The sequence below is a fragment of the Tribolium madens genome, unplaced genomic scaffold (genome assembly GCF_015345945.1).
Source record: "Tribolium madens isolate multiple individuals breed KSU strain unplaced genomic scaffold, Tmad_KSU_1.1 Scaffold_91;HRSCAF=231;Tcas5.2_LG7, whole genome shotgun sequence".
Classification (NCBI taxonomy): Eukaryota; Metazoa; Arthropoda; class Insecta; order Coleoptera; family Tenebrionidae; genus Tribolium; species Tribolium madens.
This window is the reverse complement of record NW_025401063.1, coordinates 9,351,100-9,377,909: the sequence shown is the minus strand read 5'-3', so window position 1 is coordinate 9,377,909 and position 26,810 is coordinate 9,351,100. Positions and strand designations below refer to the sequence as shown.

The following is a 26,810-nucleotide window of genomic DNA, read 5'->3' as shown; positions in this document are numbered from 1 at the left end:
CCCGCGCCCGCGGCCGCCCTCAGGCCTCGCACCCAGGTCAAGCCCTTTACCAAGGAGTCGCTTGAGCGGCTTGAGAGGAAAACTGTGCAACTGGTGCGCGAGTACGGCTTTCAGCCGAGAAGGAAACTCAGTGTTGAGGATGGCTCAAGGCTGCCGGCCAAGTTCGAGCCGTTCCCCGCCAAACTCTACGGCAGACCGCTCGAGGAAATAGACAATTTCATTTATGACGAGGTAGGCGAAGGCCCTGGTCAGCGACCACGGAAACGGGACAAATTATCCTGACGGAGGATCGATACTTAATGCGGTTATTATGTTGACGTTGTATATATAAACAAACATCAATATTACAACGGATTTTTACCAGCGCGCTTTCACAAGACGGAAAAATATCGATCACGAACGCGGAACTGCCGACCCTACTTACTGGGTGTAGTGACACTCGACACGAAAATTCCCTTTTTGTCATTACAGTATTATAACGTTATTTTGTAAAATTCATCAGTATTGACTCCAAATTATACACCTACTGAACTTCTCTTAGATCTTAATTTGTATATGTACTTACAAATAAATCAGCTTTGTGATTTTATTTTGGCAATTACGCTTTTATGATAATAAAACACAAAGCTAGAAATTATGTTAAGCTGAGTTTGAGCTATAAGAATTTCTTTTATGATTTCTTCTTTGGTAGTTGAATAGAGATCTATAGTTTCAGTAACCACCAAAAATTTAAAATTATGACTCCCAAAGTGTAATCTATTACGCCAGGCATTTATAGTCTGTAGTCTACAAAATCTGTCTAGTTTACTTTATGACATAGTATACTTTGTTTGTTTGGGAGAAAATAACAAGCATATTCTAAGCATAAACAAAAATTACTTAAATAAAATAATATACCGGGTGCGGCATCCGTTGAGCCCAGAACAGAAATCCCCACTTCTAATTAAATAAAATTGTTGAATTTTTACCTGGGCATTGGTAAGGTACATTCCATAATTTTTTGATAGTTTTTCATTTGCAAACAAAGCCAAAAAAAACAAAAAGTAATTTTCTCCCAAAAAGTTTAATTCTAATTTTTATACTGACCTACGCAGATTCACATCCTACAATTGTTTACAAAATCATAAAAAACATACCTATTAGATTTTGACTTAAACGCAATTTTCTATCTTAACTTTGAAATTCATTTTTATTTATGACCTGCTACTTGTGCTATCGTGAATTTAGGTGACAATGGGGAACTGCAATTGGGGTAAGATTCCAAGGTTTACAACAAAAAGACCCTTCAAAGCGGTCGGCTACCAGTAATTTATAATTTATAGTATAATTTGTTGGCAAATTATACCATTTTGTCATAAATCACGGGTCTGGTTTGTGTTTAAATAAAAAAAAATATTATTTGACTAACCAAGTCAAAATTAGAAATTGTAATATCAAAGTTTAATGCGCTGGCAGGTACAGATTCATTTAGTGTAAAAACTTTATAGGTAAATTAACAGAAAGTATTATATACCCTATCAATATAGGTATATGAAATATCGCCTGTTTTAATTAATTAGAAGTCGCGATTTATAAATGCGCGTAACCGATGCCGCACCCGGTACAGGGTATTTCACGAGTGATAATGAGCCTGACGCAATTGAAAATACAACCAACAATACATTTGCAAAGTTAACGTGGATATTTTAGACATCGCATTGTTTAAAAAACCGATTATGAATCCACGATAGCTTTGCTTCCAATAATTTATTTGTCACAAATGACATTAAATTTAGCAAAAAGTCAAAATGCATTCGAACGAGGAGAAAACAGATCTGATTTTTATTTATAGCGAATTTGGGGAAAATGCTTCTGCCGTTGAACCTTTGTAAAGACAATGTTTCCTGCATAGAAAAGCTCCAAAAAGGCTTGAATCATTAAAGTGTTTTCCAGTGGTAGTCTTTTTTTTTTAATGGAAATTACCAAGTCAAAATTTTGGTGAAAAAATTGGTTGCAGCTTGTCTCCATAGCCACAAATTTTGTTTGCTCTTTGTTTTTGTCCCTACAAATTTTGTTAAAAAATTATGGTTATGTGTTCAAATTGAGATGTTGTCAAAATTTTGACTTTTATGAATCTTGTGTGCCTGTTTGCTCTTTGAAAGCACTATAATTGAATACCTGAGGACAGACATCATTACCTCAGGTCCAAAGACAGAATTCAGTGCTAATAATTTTGACAAAAACATACCGCAAGTAAGTACAATGTTGTGGACAAAAATGAGATTCTTGCTACAAAAACTTTGAAAAAAAAGGATGTATATGTATACAGAAGAATGTTATTTAGCAAAAGATACAAGTGGGTATTATGATGATTGGCAAGAAATTTTGTGTAATTTATTGAAATGAGCTCAAAGTTGATGCATTTTATAAATTCTTCTTCAGCTTTAGTTTCAAAATTATTACTTTTTCAACTCATTCATCTAAAAACGATGCACAAGACACTAATTTAATTGCGTTCTTTCCGAGGTTCTTTCTCATTCATGTTTATTTTGTACTCTTGTCGATTTCTTGCTAAAAATTAAGAATATTCAGCAAACCTGCATTACAAATTGCGTCTACATTTTAACGGGCCCTTTTTCTAACTTCCTGCTTGCGAACTATTCGTTTTCAAATTTCGAAAAAACTGTTAGTGTACCCAATTTGTTTCTTTTTTGGTGTTTCGTTTCTAAATTTTCTTAGACGATTTTTTGTGTTGACGTTTAATGACATTGTTTTCAAATTAATTCAAAAAACGGGAACTGCCAACTTCCTTTATTAAAATTACCATGAATGAATTTACTAGTGATGCCAACGTTAAGACTGTTTGGCATTTCCATTAAAAAAAACAAACTTTAGCTGCTTCAGCATTTTGTGGAGAGGTTGTAGATTATCAGCATTCGACATTTTGTACTACAAACTACACTAATCATTCATAGTTAAACCAATAAACACTTTCGAAAATCTATCTCAACACATATTCCGAAACTGACGCATGACGTTTTTTATGATTTCATTGTAAATCCCCCCATTCTTTTATTCATTTACTTGCTAATTATAATGTTGCTCTTTACTCGCGATCTGAATTCGTCTCAGCTGAATTATTTGTCTCACTGCGTTTCGCAAAATAAACGTTCAGCTTTGCCACATAAACTATTACTCCTAATATACTATTAATATGGGGCCTAATATACTATTAATATGGGGAAGTTTTAATATACGAGTGGCTTATTATAAATTTTAATAAAACTTTACAGATTTCTTATGTTGTGGCGACCTTCTTTAATAAAAAAATGCTTACGGAATTACAAAAAAGGTTTAAATCCCTAAATTTTAGTAAAGTCTAGATACGTCACTGGTTTGTGCAGTAATAAATCATTAACAGCAATAAATTTTAACATAACATTTTTCATGTCACTGCACTTCATTTGTACATACTATGATTCTCAGTTGGTGATTAATTGCATTCTGCAATATTCAGACTAAATGATTTTTAAACTTCCAACTCGATGTTTATTAGGAGTATTATTCTTGTTAATCCCAATTTTTGCCATAAATTAGCTCAACAAGAAATTATTAATTATTGAGACATCTACGGCGAGTCTTAGTTACAGTTGGAGACAAAATACTTTGGTCGTCATTTTTCTGACACTTTAATGTAATTCAAGCTTTGACGTTAAAATGAATGACAATTTCAAATTAATGACAGCTATTATATTTTCCTATCAAAAATACAGGGTGATTCTTAAATAGACCGACAAAATTTTATCACAGCTTCCCAAGGATATACGAAGACAAACTGTACCCTTTTCACGTTTATATCTTTTAGGGGCAAAACCCCCTTGATCCGTGCCACTTACGGCGTTTATGAATTGTTGCAATGATCAAGTGTATTTTAATCAAATTAATACCATGGTTTCCAGAACACATCAGTGGCGTACGCTTTACCTCGAAAATAACTTTAATAAATTTTATTTAGAGAACGGTTAAACAAAGAATTTTTTAAATATTTTTTCCAACATGTTCTTATTTGATACTACCAAGGATAAAATTTTGTCGGTCTATTTAAGAATCACCTTGTATGTACATACAACTTGTCAACTGTCATTGACAGTAGCTAAAAATAAGGTTAACAGTCCTAAAGCATGCTTTACAATTTAATGTCACTCAAGTGACATTGACGACCAAAGTATTTTGTCTCCAACTATACAAACAGAAAAAATATGTTATAAACTCTCCACTTCTATTTATTATAATAGTATTAATTACAAAGCGAACTAACATGAGGAAGTGATTTATCCACTCCTTACTCCACGTTGTGCATTATCTGCTTATCGGCAGCAATTTTTTTGTCATTACGTTGACAACTGAATTTATGGTACGATCGACAAAATCAGTAATTACCAGATGCAACTCAATTAAGCTGATACAGATCTCTCCGTGCTCCGGTTCAATTCGATGCGGGGTGACGTCGTGACTAATTGAACCGGGAAAAGGGTTTCCGCAACGTATTTTTAGCGCGATGCCTGGAATTGAAGATAGAACATTGTGGACGTTTATAAACCATTTTGCGTTTTGGAATTCAATTTTACCATACTCGCAAGAGTAATTAATTAATAAATGATTGACAGGATGGTAAATTTAATCACGAAAACAGCTTGGATTGGATAAATCTAATTTTAACGACTACAATTAGAAAACTAAAAGTTCTCTTTAATATTCTGACTCAACTTTTTGTGGACACAGTTATGAAACAGTTATTTTTACGTTACAGTGGGTTTTACGTCAAAGACTAAACATTAATTAACGACTAAAGAATAAATTTAATAAGCTTAAAAAGAGAGTGATTCGGTAAAACCCATGCATTGTGCTATTACTAAAACTTGGCAAGTGAGGCAATAACTAATGACAATCAAATTTAAAGTTATAATTGTAATTTTAGTATTTACATATTTACCATTTGACATAAATTTTTTGACATTTGACATTCTATTATGTCTATTTAATGATACTGATGATGTTGTATATGTTTTTTTTTACAATTATTTAGTAAAGGCACAAAAATTTTGCCAATAAAAGCCACAAATACGAGTAACATTGAACAAAGTTACAATTTAGGATACAGCTTCCTTGTTAACTCTTTTAATAGCCTATAGCAAAAAAACTTGAAAAATTATTTTTTCAACAGAAATAAATAGTCAAAGTTCAAAATTTAAACCCTCATAACTTCGAAATTTTTATAGATAAAATTTTTTTAACATTTTTTCCATGTTCCTGGTACCTTACCTTATATGGCATTTTTCTCTGGGGCGCAAGTTCTGGCGCATCCTGTATATTAAAACAAGCTATTGACGAACAAATCTGTGAGTAAACATCCAGTATAAACTATATAGAACTATAAAGACGAATTAAGCCGTTGTTGATATAATTCAGGATGTTATCAGGAAGTTAGTGGGCAAGCCAAAATCTCCTTTTAAATTCTGTGTTGAGTTTTGATCAAAAACAAATTATTTAGGTTGCATACTATCAACTTCCATTAAGTAAATTGTGTTAAAAAGCGTTTTCAGGTCAAGTTCGGTTTAAAGCAATTAAGTAAATATTTGTCGTTGAGGTAACGTATTTTCCCTTTCTCTAATTATGATTAGATAAGTTGGCCCTTGTTTTAATTTAATTCCGGCAATTTTGCGACATTCTGTAAATTGTGGGGTCTTAATGATGTTTATGTTTCTTGTGTTGCAATTGACGGTCCGTTTAATTTATTCCATTTAGCGACCCTTAGGACTCCTCTGTGTTTTCTTTTCATCAAGCCACATTGATTTTTTAAAAGGAGGCAAAACAAGAGATGCTTTTTATTTTATTTTTGTTGGGTAATGCGTATGTGACGAAACATTATCCATGCCCTTAGTGGTTCTTAAGAGCTGGCATAGAAAATATGTCAGGACAAATTTTCGCGCAGGTTTGAGAAGATTATGGGTATTGTTAAGCAATGCCATAAACTCATAACTTGCTTTTGTAATGTTGTTATCTGACAGGGGATTGGTGTTAATTTCAGCTTGTATTGTTCTGGAGGTAACTGACATTACAGCAGCATATAGTGGTCTCTACGACAGATATCTCGAGTTTACGTGGGTATATCTGGGTAAATATTACTTACGTGATGAATGAGAAAATAATTTCGAATAAAATTAAAATTGCAATATATCAATTAATAAGTTATAAGAAATATTATTTGAGACTAACTCTAACTAGTATATAACCAAAAAATTCAAAAAAAGTTAAAAATGCAATTGGAAGCCACTTAAAATACCCACAATTACGTATAGGTAATTCGCGCCCATTTATCAAATTATTCGTACTTAATTCGTTGGCGCTTCCTTGAATTCTCTCTTGAATAAAACTCGAATCTCATCAGCATCACAATCCCAATTACAATAAAATTTCCGTTTCCTCTAAACTGATACGCATAAAAATTTCACTTAATTTAATCCATTTTCCATTTTCCAACATACCACAAAATCTTCTTAAAAATAAATTTTTGAACGTAGAGCTTTAAAATAATATCGTTAGTTGCCGGATTAGTATCGAGCAATTTTTTTGAAATTGGCTACGTGTTGGTAGTACTATTACCTTGCAAAGAACTATCCATTGTGGCGTACATATGTTCTTTTGAATTTGTAACATCACAAAGATTAAAAAGTGTGTCAGTAATTTGCTTGATATGGGAATCAGGTAACCGGTAATCACAAATCAACGGAGTTGATTCGCTTTATACATTTCTTTTCAATTCGAGCTTGAACTAATGACATACGAGTATTTCAAAAGAAAGAAAAAAGTGACTTGCAGTTGGCTGAATCGAGAAATTTTAATTAAGCATTTATTTAAGTTATAAAAAAGTGTGTCAAAAATAAAATAACTATTAAGAACAATAACTTTCAGAATTTTTTTTCTAACTTTTGACTCCCTAGTTCTAATGTTTTTAAAATTTTCACTTAACTGTACTATTTATCAATTAATCATTCGGAAGATATAAAAGGTCTAAAATCTAAGCATATAGATAGGTTTATTTCGACTTATTTTATCAAAGAAAACATATTTTTGAACTTTGATGGTATCTACCTATTTCTGGTAATCATGCACTGCCACTGATTAGTAATATGGGGAAAAGTAGAATTCAAACAAACATCTTTTGTATTTTAAATTTTGTACACATTATAAATTATTGCTCTTTAATATTTCTGAACTATCTTTTTAATTCTAATTTAAAATTGGTTAAGCCTAATTGCATTGTTTTTTGTTGCTTTTGCAGACCTATAACAAAAATCACCTTTTAAAATAAGAATTATACAACTTCGTCAACTGAGTGAAAATTGTCAGACAATAAGCTAAATTTGTTACAAACTTCACTCTGAAACTGCATCTATCAATCACCCCAACCAGCAACAAAAGGTATATAACATAAACTAATCTCAACATCATACACTCGACTCTTCGAAGCCACAAATCAGATCCGTCAGCATTCATAATCGCATGATCATCGATCATAACTCCCCTTTTGCCACAAATTTATCGCCCTATTTCTCCAGACAAAAACTGCTATAATTCAAGTCCATCTCTGCTAACTTGACGATTACCCAAAACCGCGTCATCTATGAGCATTCATTTGTTAGTAGAAGCCTCAATCGACTGTAGCACTTCTGTAATTCCCCGAAATCAGAATTTATTTCCGTCGGTTTGCAACCCCAATATAATCGAAAGATAAAGAAGGTCTGATCACTCGACTCCCTCCGGATTTTTAATGGTTTCAGTCAACCTGTTTGAATGTTTGAGTAACACTTAAACTCTTTTTATCCAGCACGGCGTGCACTTAGAACAACATCGACAGAAATCACCACCCGTCGAGAAAAAATCGTCGATAAATCGGTAGAGCGGTTAGTATATCGGATGGTATTATAAAGACCGCATTACTGTCAGTGTCAGCGGAAGATAAGATAAGAAACAGGGCTGAAAAAGTGGAAAAAACGTACATCGATCTTACTTTCATTAGCAACAGCGCTATTCGTTTCCGGTTGCGTGATAGGTATTTGAACTGCAACAGGATATGGTGTACCGGTCTTTCCGGACAGTGCAGCAAACATGGCAAACATGAGAATTATGGAATTTAATTAGACGGTATTTGTTGCTACTAGTTGGAAGGTTTTCAACTAAAAGCTGGTGATTGCATTTTTTTGGAACGTGGAAGTCCCGCATGTGTAGACATGTAGATTTGCGGGAAACTGGTCTATAGGACACGTTTAGTAATTCTGTTATTAAAACAATTTAAATAATTCATTCCTTTAGTTACTGTTACGAGCGTCAATTTGTAATGAAATAAATAATAATGAGGGCATATAATGCTGTGTACATTCATTGTAGCCTCTTTATTAACTGCATGGCATCAGTAGCACGGTATAATTGAATGACGTAGCATTAGGTTTCATTTATTTATTTACTCGTATTTTATATTCTATTGCATTTCCTTATTTACAGTACGGAAATCAGTGCACTAAATGCCGCAATACAGTGGTTACATTGATTCTTTGTGTTGTATTTGTTTCAGCATTTTATACTTATTATTTGAATTTACAAATTTAGTAAATACAATTGTTTTGGTACTGTTTTTCACTTACTAAAAATAAACGTCAAATTTTACCACAGGTGTCCAATTATTATATCTTAAAAGGTCTTTATTTTACAAATATGAATTAAGTTTTTAAAGGAAATTTTGGCCATATGACAAAAGTGTTGGTACTAAATAAAATTAGTAGTTATTGAAAATATTTGTGTCACAAAACATACCAAAATATTCTAAAATTCAATTTCGACCCATCGTAAACAAAACAATATCGTCCAAAGTTCACTCCATCTCCTCTCTTTTCAAGTGTTGCTCTTTAACCCCCAGGTTATCAAATTGAAGATTATAGACTCTTGTTGGCAAACTTTCAACGTTAATCCATTTTGACGACAACATCTCCTCCCATAATCTTGTAAAGTTTACATTGTAATTAACGCAGTGATAAAAAGACGCACTCATGCCTACACACAAAGCTTTAAATCACAATTTAATTGCATTAAGCTAATCGAATCGAATTTTTGGCGTTACGGCCTTCCTCGGGTAATGAACAATGAAAACAGTGGCGGAAAGTGAGACGGGGGCTGCATCGATCCACCGGGAAAAACTGTGTCATACTATAGTTTACATGACGTGGACGATTACACTGGGGTGTATGATCTACGGGCACTTGTTTGCGAATGAGTGCTTGCGTAAGCAGAAGTAAAAGCGATAATGGCTCATCGATGGTCAGTGCTGTTTACTCATAAGACAAACATTGACTTTGAGGGTGGTTAAATCAGGCTAAGGCTAACCATTACAAACTGAAAATATTGTCAAACAAAAAAACACTCTTTGAAGTTAGTAAATTAGATATCAGAAATTTATCCCGGCGCATCCACCAATTTTTATATGCAAAGTTTTTGTAAATGTGAAGTTTTATTACATTTTGTGCTGTAATTTTAAAATACCTCTTGTGACAATTTTTAGTATTGTAATAATTTGTAAAATATAATAAAACTTTATTAAGGCGCAAATAAAAAAATATTATTACGTCCATACATAATTTACAATAAATACATACCTATATTTATTATATTATTTTTTTAAGTATCCATGAATAAAAAAAAATAAACAGTAAAAAACAAGTAAAAAAGAATACAAAAACCAAAAACATTTTTAATGTATACTCTTTTTCATATTAATGTGCATCAAGTAGGTTGTAGAAGTTTAAATGTATCTTTAATTTAAAGACCGATTCACGCAAAAAGTGTCATTAATGTCATTCAGAAAAAAAAATCACATCAATCTTTATGTTTGTTACCCTATGTTAGTTACGTTGTTAATTTTAATTATTTTTGCTACCTGGGATGCACATTTATTTGAAAAAATAATTTGTAGGGAAGATTGAGGTTGGGATTGTTTGAATTTTTGCATGGTTGCCACCTTAAAATGATTCCTTTCAATGACTACTTCGATGCACATTAATATGAAAACGAGTATATGTATTCCAATAATAAATAATGTGTTGCTATGACATTTTTTACTCCAATTGATTTTATTCATTTTTAATGCCTTTTGATGCTTACCATTTTGATATGATAGTAGATTATATATATTAAAAGTAGGAGTGAGTTTTTTTGTGCTAAGCCCCACTGGGGAAAGCACAAAAAGACCTTTTACCTGAATGATATATTCTATTTTATCTTCAAGCGCATCACAAAAGAACAGAAATTTGGACTTACTTTTTAGTGTTGAACACCCATCTTGCTATTATTTTGACATCTGTCATCCATGCATACACTGAGAGAACAGTTTTTTACTAGTTAAAGATTTAGCTTAAATGTAGACTAATAATTTTTTAGAATACGACGGAAGAAACTATTGTTATCAGAGAATAAATAATTTGTTTGGAATTTCCAAACATAGCATTTCTTAGTTTTTAAGTGATTCTGATATTATAAAAACTTGACATCTACTTTAATATTATCATTGCAATGTTAATAATAAGAAATATTTATTAATAAGAAACAAGGATCATTAAAGATTAATAATCTCGCATTAGATATTAAAAGATGTGTTCTTGATAGTTAAGAAGTATATCTTAAAGGGGAAAATATTTTTTAGGTAAAAATATACCGGATTGCTAATCAGTATAGCCACCAGCAGATATATAAACCTAACAAAAAAATAAAACTGTACATATATTATTTAGAACAATTTATTAAGCAAAATAATAAACATTTAAAACATCATTAAGTACAAATTATGTATTTAGTACTGCACGGGGACGGGGTTGCCAGGACGTCAATCACTGCATTAACACTCATAAATTAAAAAAATAGGCTTTAGAATTGAAAAACTTACCAAAGATGCAGATTTGTACTCTTTAATATGCCGCATCAATTTGAATTGGTCATCAAATTTTGGCACCAGCTGGGGAAGGAAACTCTGAACAAGCAAAATATCGTATGTCATATGTCATTCCTTTATCTGAATAAGAAAAACCAAGAAGTAGATAGTTAAGATACCATCAGTTTAACATTAAATATAAATGCTTAATATTTAACAAAAGTTTTTATCGATAATATACTACATTATTTACAAAATGAAATTATTGCAGTTGAAATAACATTATGGAGAATGTAGTTTGCAACAGTCCAAATCAGCCACTGCTCGAATCTATTGATCATAAAAATATTTTTATCTTAATACGCATAGCGTGTTACAATTAAAAATTTCTGGTGGTGGCTGATCCGGCGATTGTAAATATCATTATACTAACCTTCATATTTTTGTAGCAGTGTTACAAAATGCCACTGCACTCCTCAAAACACAAACACAAATACAACAGAAAAAACAAATGACCATTAAACTATTCGTTCATGATGTAAAGACTCGTTTGAACAAAGTTGGAGCACATTCACCACACACAACGTGCAACTGCATGTTGTGGTGAGCATGCGCGCAATTTTTCCAAGTAATATTTACGTATTTACATTTGAAATTCCGTTTGTTATATGTTAAAATCTTTACGCTGGTTAAAAAAGAATAAACTGTTGTTGAATAATCGTTTCCATTGGTTATCATGTAAAGAAAATACATTATTGACTAAACAAAAATTTAAATAGATTTATTAACTATTAAATTATTACTTATTTATTACGATCTATAGTTTACATACTAAATAGCAATACCGTAAAGAATATTTTGTTCAATAATAATAAATCAATAACTTAATGGAAAACCCGACATGTTATTTTCCAATATTGGTTATTGCTTGAGAACATACATGGATTAGTATTAAACTTTTCTTAGTCAAACTAATCTATCATTTAGCTGTTACTATTCATTTTTCTCAGTGTATGAGCGACGTGTTACACCACAGTGGCACTGGTTAAATATTGTGTTGGACAGATTGTTTTACTTAAAATTTAATATTTTTTCCATTAAGATTGTGGGTTAAGTAACCCAGACAAGCATTTCCACGTGATCAGCAAAATGTTCTAACAGAGAGAACAAACCAATAAACACATGTCTTTTAAATGTTAAATCGCAAATTGATTACTAGTGAAACCATTGTTTTAGGTCCAGTTCCATAGAATTTGAATATAATTTATCGGATTATCAAATCATTAAAGCTCACTTTAATCGCAATAATAGGTAGGTTTCCAAATTAAGTTTATTAGTGAAAGCTTGAAATTTATTCCACAAATGATTATTAATTTATTATTACTTATCTTTTCTATCTCGTGGTTTAATTATCGGTATGATATAAAATTATGATCGGCACCCAAATTAAACTAAATAATTATTATTGTTCTTTAAATATTTACAAAATTAAAAATTGATTAATCTTATTTAATAAAATTAAAACTTTCTTAGTCTGATTTGTGTTAGAAATTAAAATAGTTATTTTTGTTAGAAGTACCTAAAATACAGTTTTTGAGGACGAATCGTTGCAATTTAGCAACGCAGATGAGTCCACAAAAACGTTTTAAGAACGTGTTATAAACATTATTTTTGTGTTAAAGCTTACAAAAATACATTCACATCCCTTATTATTTATGATTCATCTCATCAGAGCAAAAATTACTCGAAAATAGTGAGCTTCGAATTTTTAATCACCATGCCACCATAGTATCCAGATTTTTTTTTTGTTTTAAAAACTGTATTTTAAATACTAGTATACAAAATAACTAATTTGCGTACTATTTTATTGAGTCCGACAAAGACTCATTTTGGGAACTCAAATAAGTTCGTAAAACAACTATTTTAGGGAGCGCATACAATATGTAGTATATTAAGCATTAAGAACAGTAAGGACATTTTACCGATCGAAGACAATTGTTGTCTAAGATCGGTAAGTCCTTAACGTTCGTGATGCTTATGTCATTTTGTGCGTGATTGATTTTTGTTAGTTTTTTAAACAAATGATCTAAAAAATGTTCTAAAACGCCAAAATATTTGGAGACGTTTTTGAATGCTTAGCAACAATAAACAAAATACTTACCGACGAGTTTGGGATAGCAACAAGTAAATACAACTTAGTGTCTTGGAAACAGATGTAGTAAATAATCGAATAGAGTCTAATCGCACATTTTTTACATAAACAATACTAACCAAAACTGGATACTTTGTTCTCCATATGTCATACTTTTAATATATTCTTATTAATAGGTATACTCTAATCAATTTCAGTTTTTTAGTTATACAACTTGATTTTTGGTTTTGCATTGTTGTGTTTGATTTTACACTACCAAAAACCAACTAATATTCAGTCTATCTTATCACTTCCATAAAACACAATACCAAATTGATATAACTGTTTATGAGTTACACTGCCAACAACCAATCATTCTGCAACTGCTTCAGCTGCTGTCCTTGACATATGCCAGTCGCACCCTTTTCCTCCAAAATTATTTTAAGCTACTTTAATGGCTGTTAATTCTGGTTTAAACAGGAACGTTGAGTAAGATAACTCGACGGTATCATAACCATGCAACTTGTTAGAGTCGGTCGACCTCACCCGGATAAAGACACTAACCGAGGGCGCGTCCTCAATTACGTGATGCTGCATGACTGCTCAATTATCTTTTTCGGTTTATGCCAAGAACGTCCATCCTATCGAATAGTCGAAGAATGAAATGAGCAACGGCGTGTGACGCAGACCGCAATCAGCGCTACCATCGGCACGCAATGTTTCTTTCAACCCGCAATGCAGCGCGATTACTCCCCTACCACGGATTTTTTCTATGTAATCTTTTTCCCTCTTTTTCTGAAACATCGCAGTGCCTGTCTTTACGTGACTATGAAGAATTAAAAGCTGCGCTTGGTCGTAAGTTGTGACACTGAGCCTTTCGTCGACCTTAAATGGCTACAAGAAGGGGAAGCAAAGTGGAACAGGAGTGTATTGTGATATAAACAATAACTGAAAGGGGTGGAAGTTGGTGAAGAAATGTGCGACGAGAGTCGAAGCGTTTTTACATTTTTATTGTATCGGAGATTAAAGAATACTTACATTTTTTTCTATTTCTAATTTTTCAATAAAAGCTTTCAAATTTGATTTAAAATTTGGAAAAGATAACATAACAAAACGTATACTCGCCTATGAGTATCAAATTAAAAATTCCGAAAAATATTCGTTATGATAGAAACGGAACTACATTAAAAAAAGCGCATTGTTGTAATTATTTGTTAACATTGAACGGTTCGTTTACACAAAATTATGGGGGAAAAAAATAAAACAATTAATAACAATTTTGCAAAATGTTACATAGAAAATTTGTTTTACTTGGTGAGTTCTTTCATGTGTTAAAATTAACACACGTATTTCTGGTACAGCCTATATAGAAAATGATTTAAAACAGAGAATTTAAAATTTAATTTACAATTAAAATGTGTTTAAGCTAACCATAAAAATTCCCAACTTGCATTTAAAGAATAATAATTATTATTTAATAATTATTTTTACTGCAACAATTAGCAACAAATACAAATTTGACAAAATATTATTTAAACGTAAATATTTAGAGTTGGTGTTATTGAAAATACACGCACAGTATATGAAATACGAGTATTTAACTAAATATTCATGTTTAAATTTACCACATCTAAATATACCTACAACATTTCGAACATTCATAAATAAAATTATATACCTAAACGTTTAAAAAAAATTCTACCCCAGTTAATTAATAGCACCAAAAAGTCTTTAAATTTAAAAATAGCACTCTATCTGTGCCACTTTCCGGTTTACTGCAGCCTTGCGTTAATTGTATGTGTTTTTAATTGGATCAGTTGTACGTCCCTAGATCATTCTTTTTCCGAAATGATCTTTGACGACCTCGTAAATACCTCCTTAATCGCATTACCGATCTAACTCTAAAAAAACTTTTAATTCTGACGACCTCTTACTAATTAATCGATAGCCATCTGCGCAAACTTTCTCCCTGGATTCAAGCTTCGATGCCTTCAATTATATTTGATTAAAGTGTAAATCGAACATGCATAGCAGCTGAACACATTTCGGAGAAAATATGAAGTTTATGTAAGCGCGGCGCTGTTGCGATAAATCTAGGCTCAGTTAGAAAAACGAACGCGTATATTCTTGTCAGAAGCATAATCTTTTGTGAGAGGATTTTTCAACTTTCATGCACATTTGAGACGGGGGATTTTAAATTACAAACCGAATTGTCGCCATTTGGATAAAGTTTGATAATACTGTAAGTGTTGCGCCGCATTGCATGGAGCATACTCGTAACGACCAGCAGCTTGGTTTATTTCACACAGAATGTGTACTTCATGTAATAATCATAAGGTCATAACGAAACCAACAGATTCGTGAATTATTTTCGAGGCTTCATGCAAGTTATTCCGTGCGATTCGTACAATTTGATGCCAACTGCTGAACGAAATTTAAGATCAAAGATTCAGAGATTGCTATATACGTAGTAAAATTTTATGATTTGACTCAATGGGAATATTGGCTGCTTAAGGTCAAGTGCAGCAAACTGAAGTAATTTATGTTAGCTCATCTTGCTGGTATAATAAATTACAAAGTACCCGTTTCCACATAGTTGCACTAGTTTTCAACAGAATAATAAACCAAAAACAAATCCAATCTGACTTTTTATCACTGAAATAGTTATTTCTGAATTCAATAAATCGACTGCAGCTATGGGTGATGATAGTAATAATAGATTACATACCAAGATGGAAGGTGGCTACATTACTAAGGCGAAATTTGATGACCTCCTTAAAGAACAAAAAAGCAAATAACAAAATTATCAAAGAAAAACATATGACAGTTCAAGTTGGGAAGTGGTTACTTCCTTATCAGTTTTTGGGTTGAGAAGTAGCCCGACCTGAACTGCCATATTAACGTACAAATAAACTAATAATGAAGTGACCACTCCACAACCTGAACCTAATATTGCATATCATTTGTTGAATGAAGTTGAAAAACGTGCAAAATCTTTGATTTAAAAAGATGATAACAGATATATAAAAAACATCATATTAGTAAAATCTTGTTAAAAAAAAAAACTAAATGACAAGTTACCATTTAGGTCTAATAGATTTTATAATAAACTATATTCATACATCTCAGCTCAGCTTCCGTCTTCTGTAGATCAGTTGTTAAGTTAAAATTTTAATATTTTGTAGATTTTATTTATATTCTAGGCCGTATTTTAGGAAAATATTATTATATTATACAGCATGTTCCAAAAATGTAATGCTTTTACATGACATGCTATTATTTTTTGTGCTCATTAGGATGATTTTTTAGTTATTTTTACATATTCCCAAATCTTTTTTCCAAATCAGTACAGAGATTAGGTACCGTAAAACAATGAAAACCAAAAAAATGGTTTTATCACTTTTATTAGTTTTAAAAATTAATAAAAATCACAAATAGTACCCCTTTGATAACATTAATACTAACTACTTATTAAATAGGGTGTAACAGTCATATTAATTTTATTTGATTAATCCAAATTACTACACGATGTGCATAATTTACTATCAAACTTTTCAAATTTAAAAGCTTTTTGGCTGTATTTTTAATTATTTTTTGGGTTTACTAGACTAAACTTATTTCTATGAATAAGTAAACACTTAGATAAAGATAAAATTATAAAAAAATATCTAACACAAAGATATTTTTTAGTCATCAACAAAAAAATTTGTACCTTGTATTTCTGTAACCCTACGATAACAATGTGTAATTATAATATGAGGGACACTGGAAAAGTAATCTACCTAGCCATGAAAAAAACAATTGAAACGCACAAGCATAATTTATCAAAATGGTGCCATGTATTCTAACATTATCTGCAAAATTTGACTTAATTGTGTTAATTAGTTTCCTATTTATAAAGGGAATTGTGAGGAAAAATGAGTAACTTAAAATTTGGAGTAACGCAGTGACATAAAATTTTTGACAAAAGCGGGCCATTAAGCGAAAACAATCCGTGATAGAATGTAAGGATGGTACACTATCACATTACACAATAAAATTTTAGCCGAAAGTGTTTTTTCGGGACATCAGGGGCATCCTTCTCATTTAATGTATGCCAAAAAAGGCAACAATAAATGCGGACATCTATGTAAACACGTTGAAAATTTACGTAAAGCAATTTACCAGAAAAGACTCATTTTTTCTAATTGAGAAGTGTTTGTGCTGCATGAGAATGCGATCGTGCATAAGGCTGCCAAAATTAAGCCAATTTTGCAGCTTCGTTAAGACAAACCATCCTCCCTATAGTCTGGACTTGGTTCCTTTTACTTTTTTCGATTACTAAAGAAAAAGACGCCGTTTTGACTCTGATGATGGCCTAAAAGTGGCCGACGACGGCTTTTTTAAGAGTAAAAGAGAAAACATTTGTTATAAAGATAAACTATTACTGGAGGAGAAATGACGCAAGTGTATTCATGTAGAGGGGCATTATATTGAGAAATAAAATTATCAAGAAAATTGTACGCCTTTTGTTTCATTGTTAGGTAACTTTTCTAGTGCCCCTCGTAAGACACGCGCCATACAGTTAAACCTCTATATACCTATACAAACGGAAATATGCGTTGTGATATAATATTAATGGATAATCTTTACGAGGCTTGCGCCAAATGTACGCACCCAAATATACAAAATTTACAGAACACTAGATACAAAAAATACACACTTAATTATTTAATTTTTGGAAACCCATGACAGTAGTCGTCAAACTATAGCTTGTTCCAAATCTGGTGGCGAACTGACGTTGTCAAAAATTACTGAATTTTGACACTAAACATATGTTTACTATTAAAAAAAATATTGTTCATAGGCGTCGTATGAAATAATATTTCAAAACCACTGTTATTCTTTAAAAAATTATAATAAATAGGTACTCGTACATAAGATGAAGAATGATGAACAAATTATTAAATTGTTAACGCATGAAAAGAATTTTCAAGAATGATATTCCTAACAATCCTTGTCTTCAAAATTTTTAGAGAAAAAAAGTACGCCCATGGATTTTTTTATCTTGACCAAGTGGCCGCACTCCAAGTGTCTTTTCTGTCACTGTCAGTTTGCCACCAGATATGGAATAAGCTCTAATCACTGTTTCATTAATAGACATAAACTGTAATTTTTCAGACACAATTATCATTTGTTCTATCAAGATACAGCATGAATATGATTCTAGTTTATCTATCTTAATCACTAACTAACTAAAAATGTGGTAATTTTTGAAAAGGTAAACAAACTAGAAAAGATTATCCAACTTTCCAAAATTTGTAATCGAGTTCGTATCGGAATTATTAATGATTGCATCTTACAGGCGCAGGCCTCGTAAAATTATGTGAAACACCCTGTACGAGTGAAAATCTAACAAAATTAATCTAATAGGATTAATAATAATAGAACAATAGACTTTGCTTCAGCTTTTAATGTAGTCATGAGATGCGATGTTATACACCAAGAGTTGCCCGGCGCATCCATCAAAAATAAACATTTTCCTTGTAATTTTTATTAGAAAATTTAAGTAAATTTTAATAAGTATTTTTCTTTACATATTACGTTATGTGTATATAGCGTATTGATAAATAAAGGCAACATTTGTACCTTTATAAAGGGTATAGGAAGTTGTAAGGCAATAAAAAAATAATTGTCGGTTTTTTGGATTTGCGTCTCCTAGAGAGCTGAGCTTTTCTGCATTGTGCTCTCTTTGATCCTTGCCCATCCCTTTTGCAATCAAGTGACCATCTCCTATAATTCTCTTCTCACCTGTCGAAAAGTGGCTTCGTGGCTCCGAGGGGCGGCTTTACGACGAAATAACGGTTAACATTTCAGCTCGTGTTGACTGAACGTGGCTAATGGGTCGCCACTTTGTGTAATCGGCGCTACGTGCATTTATAATCCTCACGTTTACCTCGCATATTATTCATATTTATTAAAGCGAGAACCTCAATTTTATCATACTTTATTCAAATCGTGTACTGACGGATCCGTTTTGAATAGAGCACTGCACCGCCTTCATCAAATCGCGCCACCATTGTCTCTACTTTGCGTTTAATTATTTTATGCGGCGGGTAATGCGTCGCCTTTTGTTCTCGATAATTTGATTCGAGTTCGGATGCAATCACATCGGAAGTTTTCATCTAACCGAATAGTGCTAGTTCGCAGTTTTAATCTTATAGAACGGCCAAACACCGAAAGAGACAATTGGTGGGACAGGTAAAGGTAAAAATAAGTTGTTTCCCGCTGATAAGAAAGATAACAAAAACGGAAGGAAAGTGGCCTGACTTTTTTGGAAGTTTACACCCACTTCATCTGCATAAATGCAGACATGGAGTGATAAAGGAAATAAAACAAATAAAGATCATACTGTTTTATACGCACTTTAGAGGTGGTTTTTCTTAAAATTTAATATGGTACGTGCCTCCAACAACTACCACCTACTAAGTGTTAAAATTTTCAATAGCAACTCAGCACGTGATGCAAAACTTGTAAAAATAATCATTTTGGAATTGTCATCTTTCCCCCATATTACATACGTAATCAATTTCCTACTCAAGATAATTGTGCAATAATCCCTCCAAGTGTCACTCGCCACGAAGGAAAATTAACTCGTTTTTCATACCACACTTTTGCGGCGCGTTTGTACAGCGTTAATTGCCTCTACTTGAAAATAATTAATGACTAAATGGCTCCAACCCATCCTAACAACTTAATTGCCTGAATTTTTCTAACTGAGAATTTTATTATTTGTTTCAGGTGAGTAGTACACTGATCCAACAAGCCCTCTTCAATCAGTTTCTTTACACACATCACTTTGTGACCTAAGAAGATATTCCGGGAGTTTTGCGCTTGGAGCGGTTGCGTGCCTCTTTCTTCTAAGGACAGGAATTTTTGTCGGTAAAATCCGATTTTCCTTTGTTAGCGTTCGTTAAGTAAAAGTTCGTATTATTTTTATGCAGCATGTTATTAACTTATTAAAGATACAAAAATGAGATTGTTTGCAACCAAAGCATTAAATAGGATTGAGTATTTAAAACCAAACAAACCCTTAAAAATAAAAATGTTTATTGTGTTAAATAGAAATGCAAAATACCAGCATTTTATTTATTGCATAGCCTGTAGAGTTGGTTTGCTTACTACAAAATCTTTTTAATGTTTACATTTAGTTATTTATAATGATAATAACAGTTAAATAAATTTTAACTTAGGTAATACATTTAATAAGATTTTCTAATTTCCGCTTAAAGTTTAAGCAATTTCTAGTTAAGTGGTGCAACAGTAATTAAGAAAATCCGTCTTTGATCCCTTCTAATTTCGAATAACAATGTGATCAAACTAACACCTCGAGGATTATAAACTTCTTGTTGGTACATAGAGTATGGACTAAATGAAGTCATTTATCACTGTTGGCTAAACGAACATTAATTCAACTCTTAGCAGAATTACATGCTAATTTCGGAGTGATAGACGACGGCGATTACTTTCACAAACACTCTAATAACTCATAAGCATGTTTTTTTTTCGTTCGTTATTGCCCACATTTTTTCGTTATTACTTTTCGTTTAAGCGTCTTTACTATTGTTCTTTAGCTGACAAAAGGATGTTTTTTACGCGATATTAAAAATGTTTTCCATGAATCAACCGATCGATGATTGAAAAGAAACGGCTTTGGATTTGGAATACATTCATTCACCCTCACTTCCTTCCCTATTCTTTGACTTTTTTGATGGGGAAGTTTCTCAACAACTTAAAAGCCTGCTAGATTAAAATTGACGATGTGTTACTGCAATGCACATTATTCAATAAAACCGGAACTGAAGTTTCATGTAGGTGGTTTGTTGGTGAAAGGAGTAAAATGCCACATAATCTACTCGATCAAGTGAGACCTTTCTATTGATCCAAACAAACTAAGTACTCAAAACTAAACATTTATTATTTTAACTTTAACTTGAGACGATTCATAAGACATTAATTACAATCAGTGATAAATTATGCAGCTTGCATTATTTATAGTGCTTCTACACTAGTTGTACCTATGAACTGATTATTTAATTTGAAAGTGAAAGTATCGATCCAAACAACAAGTTCTTATAATGCATACATTTTAAAAACCAAAAATGAACTCTTCACAAAATATTCAGAATTGTGAAGGAGTTGATTTAATGTCCACTTTTAAAAAGAAAAGTTGATTTTAAAGTATAGAACTGTTTGTTTGCAACTTTTTTTTTTTTTAAATTGTAGATATACACAGAATATACAAATTTTTAAAATCAAAGGAATTTCAAAAATGAACAAAAAAGAATATTCAAAAGCAGTTTTAGTACGCCCTACTCATTTTATAAATGTAGATTACTGTGTTCAAAAATTATTAAAAATCAAGTAAAGTAACATGGCTGTTATTTTTATTAGAAAATGAAAACTACCACAATTTATTGCAGGTAGCTCATAAATCTGCCAATTTGCATTTAATTAATGTAGTGTGTTAAAAATACGTTTTTCCACTTCAATGCTTGTTCAGAGTTTAAGCACTTAAATATGTGGCTGCTTCGAAGGATCAAAATGACTCAAGAGCAAATTTTGTTTTTTGAATTAAATGTAGCTAACTAGTAAACTATAGCTAGAAACATAAAATTTGTTCTTCACTTTTAGGTTTCTAGATGTCACAAAGTAGGGACATATTTTTAGGAAAAAGTGAGTCACGGAAAAATATTTATACTGAGTTACTATTTTATATTTAAAACTGCATCAGGATCAAAAATTCAGCTACATCATCCTTGTAACATTTATTCATAATATATATCTTTTAATAACTCTTTATTATGCAACATCAATACTACAAAACCTATATTATTAACTAGTTTTATTATTCAGTAAGTAAATTGAAACTGGAAGCTTTGACCCTGAACATACTCAATATTAATAAAGTCATCGAAACATCGTTTCCTCTGTTCAGTCGCAACTCCCTTTCATCCCGTTTAACCCATTTATTATTCCGTTAAAATTTTTGTCTGTTGAACTCATCATCATTAAATTCAAATCGTCCAAGCAGTACAATAACAATTCACTCGTCGTTTTTTCTCGCCAAACACACCTCGATCGGAGATAACCCTTGGTCCGGCCTTTTGTTTTTAGAATGACTGTGACACTATCACTTTCGCTTACCCAATTCTGAATCCGAGCCAAAAACACTTCCGCGCCACTTGTCGGCCCTAATCAATCGGCCGGCGTGAGCCTTGTGATTGATGAGCTCGTAAGTGGAGAATCCAGACTACGATTATTGTCGTCTTTATGTTCGGATTTTTTCCTTTGCTCTGGGCGCGTAAAGGAAATCGACCGGAAAACTATGCTGTCGGGCGTAAAAAGCGAAAGGAGACAGATGTTTGACGACATTAATTCGACGATTCCGAGGAATACAATAATTCAATGCTTTTAAGGAAAAAGGGGGAAGACGAGAATACATTGTAATTAGTAATTACGGTGTGGATTTGATTTGCATTCTTGGATGAAGCAATTTTAGATAGAGATTTAATAATTATTAGTGGTGGCATTATTGGTTTGGAAATATGACGGAAGATTTTCTAACGAAGGAGCTCTAATGGAAGTAAGTTACAGCAGTTGAAAACTAATAAAACTAATTATATAATTCAATTATTTTTTTTTATTCCATAACTAATAAAAAATATTCGAAATAAGTATTTTAGGGTGTCAATTTTTCTCATAATGAAGTCATGGAAGTAATTTTTTTGTACAAACATTTATTTATGATAAGTATAGTGCGCTTCTTTACGACAACATTTCATCTTAAAATGTTAATTGTTTACGTATAACTCGGAGAGATGATTTTACTCTGTCGTCCTTTAATCGTAATTCTGTCTCTAAATGATAATATGCGCTTGCAATTTTTCATTTCTAGTTAAGCAAAACAAAAAACAAATGCATTAATTAAAGATTAAGCATTAATATTAGCTAAAAAGCTTTGATATTGTTATTAATCTCTCTGGAAATATGTTAGTTTCAACAGCAAGTGAAGCTTTTGAAGCGAAAGCTATTATATGTCAGCGAACTCAAACATAGCTTTGTTGCTTATAGAAACATCGAGGCGCAATTTTTGGCATTGTGTTCAGTGAAAGGGTGCGAACATTGCTTTACTTTTCCACTTTGAAAGATTCTTTACTCTAGCAATAAAATCATCGAGTTTCGAATTTCTCGCAAAAGTCTGCACACGCGACTATTATGGCATTTGTATTTGATCTTAAATGGGACTCTAGCGACACATTTCCTCGATCTGAATTCATGGTATTTACTAGTTCTTGTAGATTTTTTCACGAAGAATACAAATGAAGTAATTAAAATAAAAGCGCCGCGAATCACTTTATCGCATGCAAATATAAACTGTGTGTTAAAATTCTGCACATGTTGGGCAAAAGTTCTAGTAAAAGGGACTTAGTCCATGAAAATAAATTGTTTCCGTTGATATAAAAATTTTTCGTGGTCAGCGAGGGTCGTAAAGTAAAACACTGCTGTTTTCCGCTTTATCTAAACAGTATCGTTTAACTATCGCTGCTGTAAATTACAAAGTTGTGTTCCGGTTAAGCTATCGATTTAGGTAGCACCGATAAATTCAGACCATCCCTCTATAAAAAGGATTTGTTTGTGTCTGTCGACTAACAAACAACAACAATTTTGTCCCCTCACTAAAACGGTTTCTTGTAGCATGACTAGAAATATCATGGATTTTATGTAGCCGCAATAAAATCCGCGGCTGCGTAAGTATTATGTTTCTGTATGATACCTAAGTAGCTCTGCCTATTTTTATGAATGCACACATAGCGTGACAAACCTGACCCAGATTATAAATACTTGCCCTGAAACCGTTATCAAAGTGCTGCTTGTTAGTTTTTCCTTAAAAAAAGGTAAATGGACCGGAGTTCGATTTTCCTACCGATCGTAAAGTATAATAGAACTACGAGTGCAATGTCGCTCGTTGTTTGGTTCTGACGCCCTTTTGCCTCGTTTGCTTTCATTTCCGATAAAGTTTGACCATATTTTGCAATAAAAGCATCCGGTGGGAGATACTGTGTCACATTTGGAAACATCGCTTCTAAAATTTACCACTAAGTAAATGAGGCAAACAAACAATAAACAGGGTGAGTAGTTTATAATAACCGATTTACCCGATTTTCAGACGCAACCCAAAATACATTCTCACAGACAATTTAGCTTTCGTTATGTTTGAAAAATTTAGATTATTAAATTTAAATCAAAATAGTTGTTGATATCATTCATTAAGTTAGACAGTGGCGTCAATTACACTTATTTTCTTTTGAATTCAAAATGTACTCAAACGACGAAAAAATTTGACACAATCTTGATACATACAAAATGCCACAAAATGCTGTGGCTGAATCTGTACCGTAGGACGCTATCACAGTTTATCACAGGTATACGTATATGTTTATATCCTTGATACATTTCAAACAGTACATCAATTGCCGCATAGTGATATCTGAGAAGGTATTTTGGGTTGCGTCTGAAAATCGGTTGATCTTTACTCACCCTGCATACAAAAAAATACAAGGTGAATTAGTGATTCGATAAGAAAAGAATATTAAAACAAATCATTTTTTTCAATATGTGTACTTAGATTTCGAAAATAAAATAAGTAAAACAAACAACTTTTAATATTTTCGGGATTCTAAGTGTTCCTTTTCTACTAGGAATTCAATAGTAGGTAATATCCCGAGTGCAAGCCAAATTGCCGATAATTTTGTCTCATGCACTTCGTAGACTCGATACAATTAAAATCAATTTAGCATGCATGAGAGGTATATTGCAGACTATTTCCCAAACATATTTCACAAAAACAATATTTTTATTATGAGAAACTAAAAAAAAATATCAAAAATAATCAAATCTTTCACACACTTGCAAATTATTGAAAATTAGTACACGTGTTAAATTATCGCGTAATTTGAATCTGATTGGATGTATGTCAAAACATTGACAATATATTATTCCAAAGTGTCGAACTCTCTCTCTCAAATGGTGATAGAAGATTTTGAGTTAAGTATAAAAATGAATGCATTTTTTGAAGTTTTAGTTTCTAATTAAAGACAGAACTAAGAAAAAGGACAATTATTACATTTAGGCACCATAGCTTTTTTGTTTCCGTTGTTGTCGGATTGAATTTATTATTGAATTTGCTAGTTTGTGAAATGTTTTGTACACCATCAAATATACCATAAAATATAAAATATGCCTACAAAAAAAGACAAAAATGTGTAGGTAGATTGGCCAATATTATTTTACCAAATAGCGAAAACATTTCAGCGTTTGTTTATAAACAAACACTAAAATTTCATCACTTTACCCAAATTCGATAAATTAATTACCAGTTCAAACAATGGGAAAACAACAAAAAACAAAAACTGTCATCATCATCAGGAAATTGAGTTATGCCTCGATTTCAGATTTAATATTTAAGATTAATGTGAATTTTAATGCAATTACTGGTTGCAGTGGTGTAGCATTTTGAAGAGATGCAATTTTACTAAATGGCTACTAGGTTTTATAGCTTTCACAACACACAAACAGTTTTACGATCAATCAACCGCCGATTCTGTTTCTCCCAATTTAGAATATTGAATAAGTTATCAATTTCTCAAGTTCTTAAACTGTTAGATGAGAATTATTAAATTAACATAACGAATGAAATCAATATAATTACAAAGAGTCTATTCTATTGTAAATCATGATCAACAATTTCTTTTTGTATACAATCGAATTGAGTCATATGTTATCAATTCCCAAACTCCTTAATTATTCAGAAGGGCTGATTCGGAGCGCGAATAATCCAAAATTATTACAACAGCTTTGCAACAACTTGGATTAGCTTGGTATTTACCTATTTCAAACTTGTAGACGATATAGTTATCGCCTCTCTTATAAGTAGAAGTCAGGACTCAAAATTGACTCAAATTTTATTTTTCTGTTTCGGTTGTAGTCCAAAACAAGTCGATAATGTCCGACAGAGACACTCGCCCTGACAGTGTTGCGTGTCCTGTAAACTATCCCCTTACACGCATGCATTGTGACGTAGAACTCGTTCAATAAATAATTTAAATAAGCTCATGCTCTTTTATAGCTGACTGTTACGAAATGCTTCTAGGATCACTCATTTTTACGACATTCAATCAATTAATAAAGCTAATTTACTTATAAAAAGGAAAAAAGTAAAGTATTTCCGGGATGATGCATTACCTCATGGTGAAATTTGGGTTCGATTGATGTCAAAAATCTTTCACTCTAATGGAAGTCAAATAAAAATTCTAACCAATGAAAGAGACAAATGATTTGTGAATTGGCACAGACGCATTGAAAGATGATAAATGACGAGAAAAGATTAAAAAAAAGTGTATAGAGGGATAATAATGATCCCACTAATCGCCTAATGATGAGTATAATGATTTCAGGTTTATAACGTGACATAAGATGTCCTAATCATTTTTCTAGAATAACAACGAAAAAATTATTACAAACGGTCATTTTAAAATTTCGAGACTACAAACACACTTATACAAAAAAATACTTTTCAAAAAAAAAATAAAAAATTATTCCAACGAAGAAACTAAAAATAAACAAAGATGGGCGTCCTCAAACAATAAAACAGCAAATCCATTTTTATAGTTTTTGGAATACTTT

General features: G+C 32.0%; 1 protein-coding gene across 1 annotated transcript in view; it reads left to right on the top strand.

The window, feature by feature from the left end:
• The first annotated feature begins 43 nt into the window (after positions 1-43).
• LOC123011825 (sodium channel protein 60E-like) overlaps positions 44-26,810 on the top strand; it is a 66,195-nt gene continuing 39,428 nt past the window's right edge. The window contains exon 1 of the mRNA XM_044409467.1: positions 44-231. The gene's annotated coding sequence lies outside the window, so the exon portion shown is untranslated. The remainder of the gene's footprint in view (positions 232-26,810) is intronic.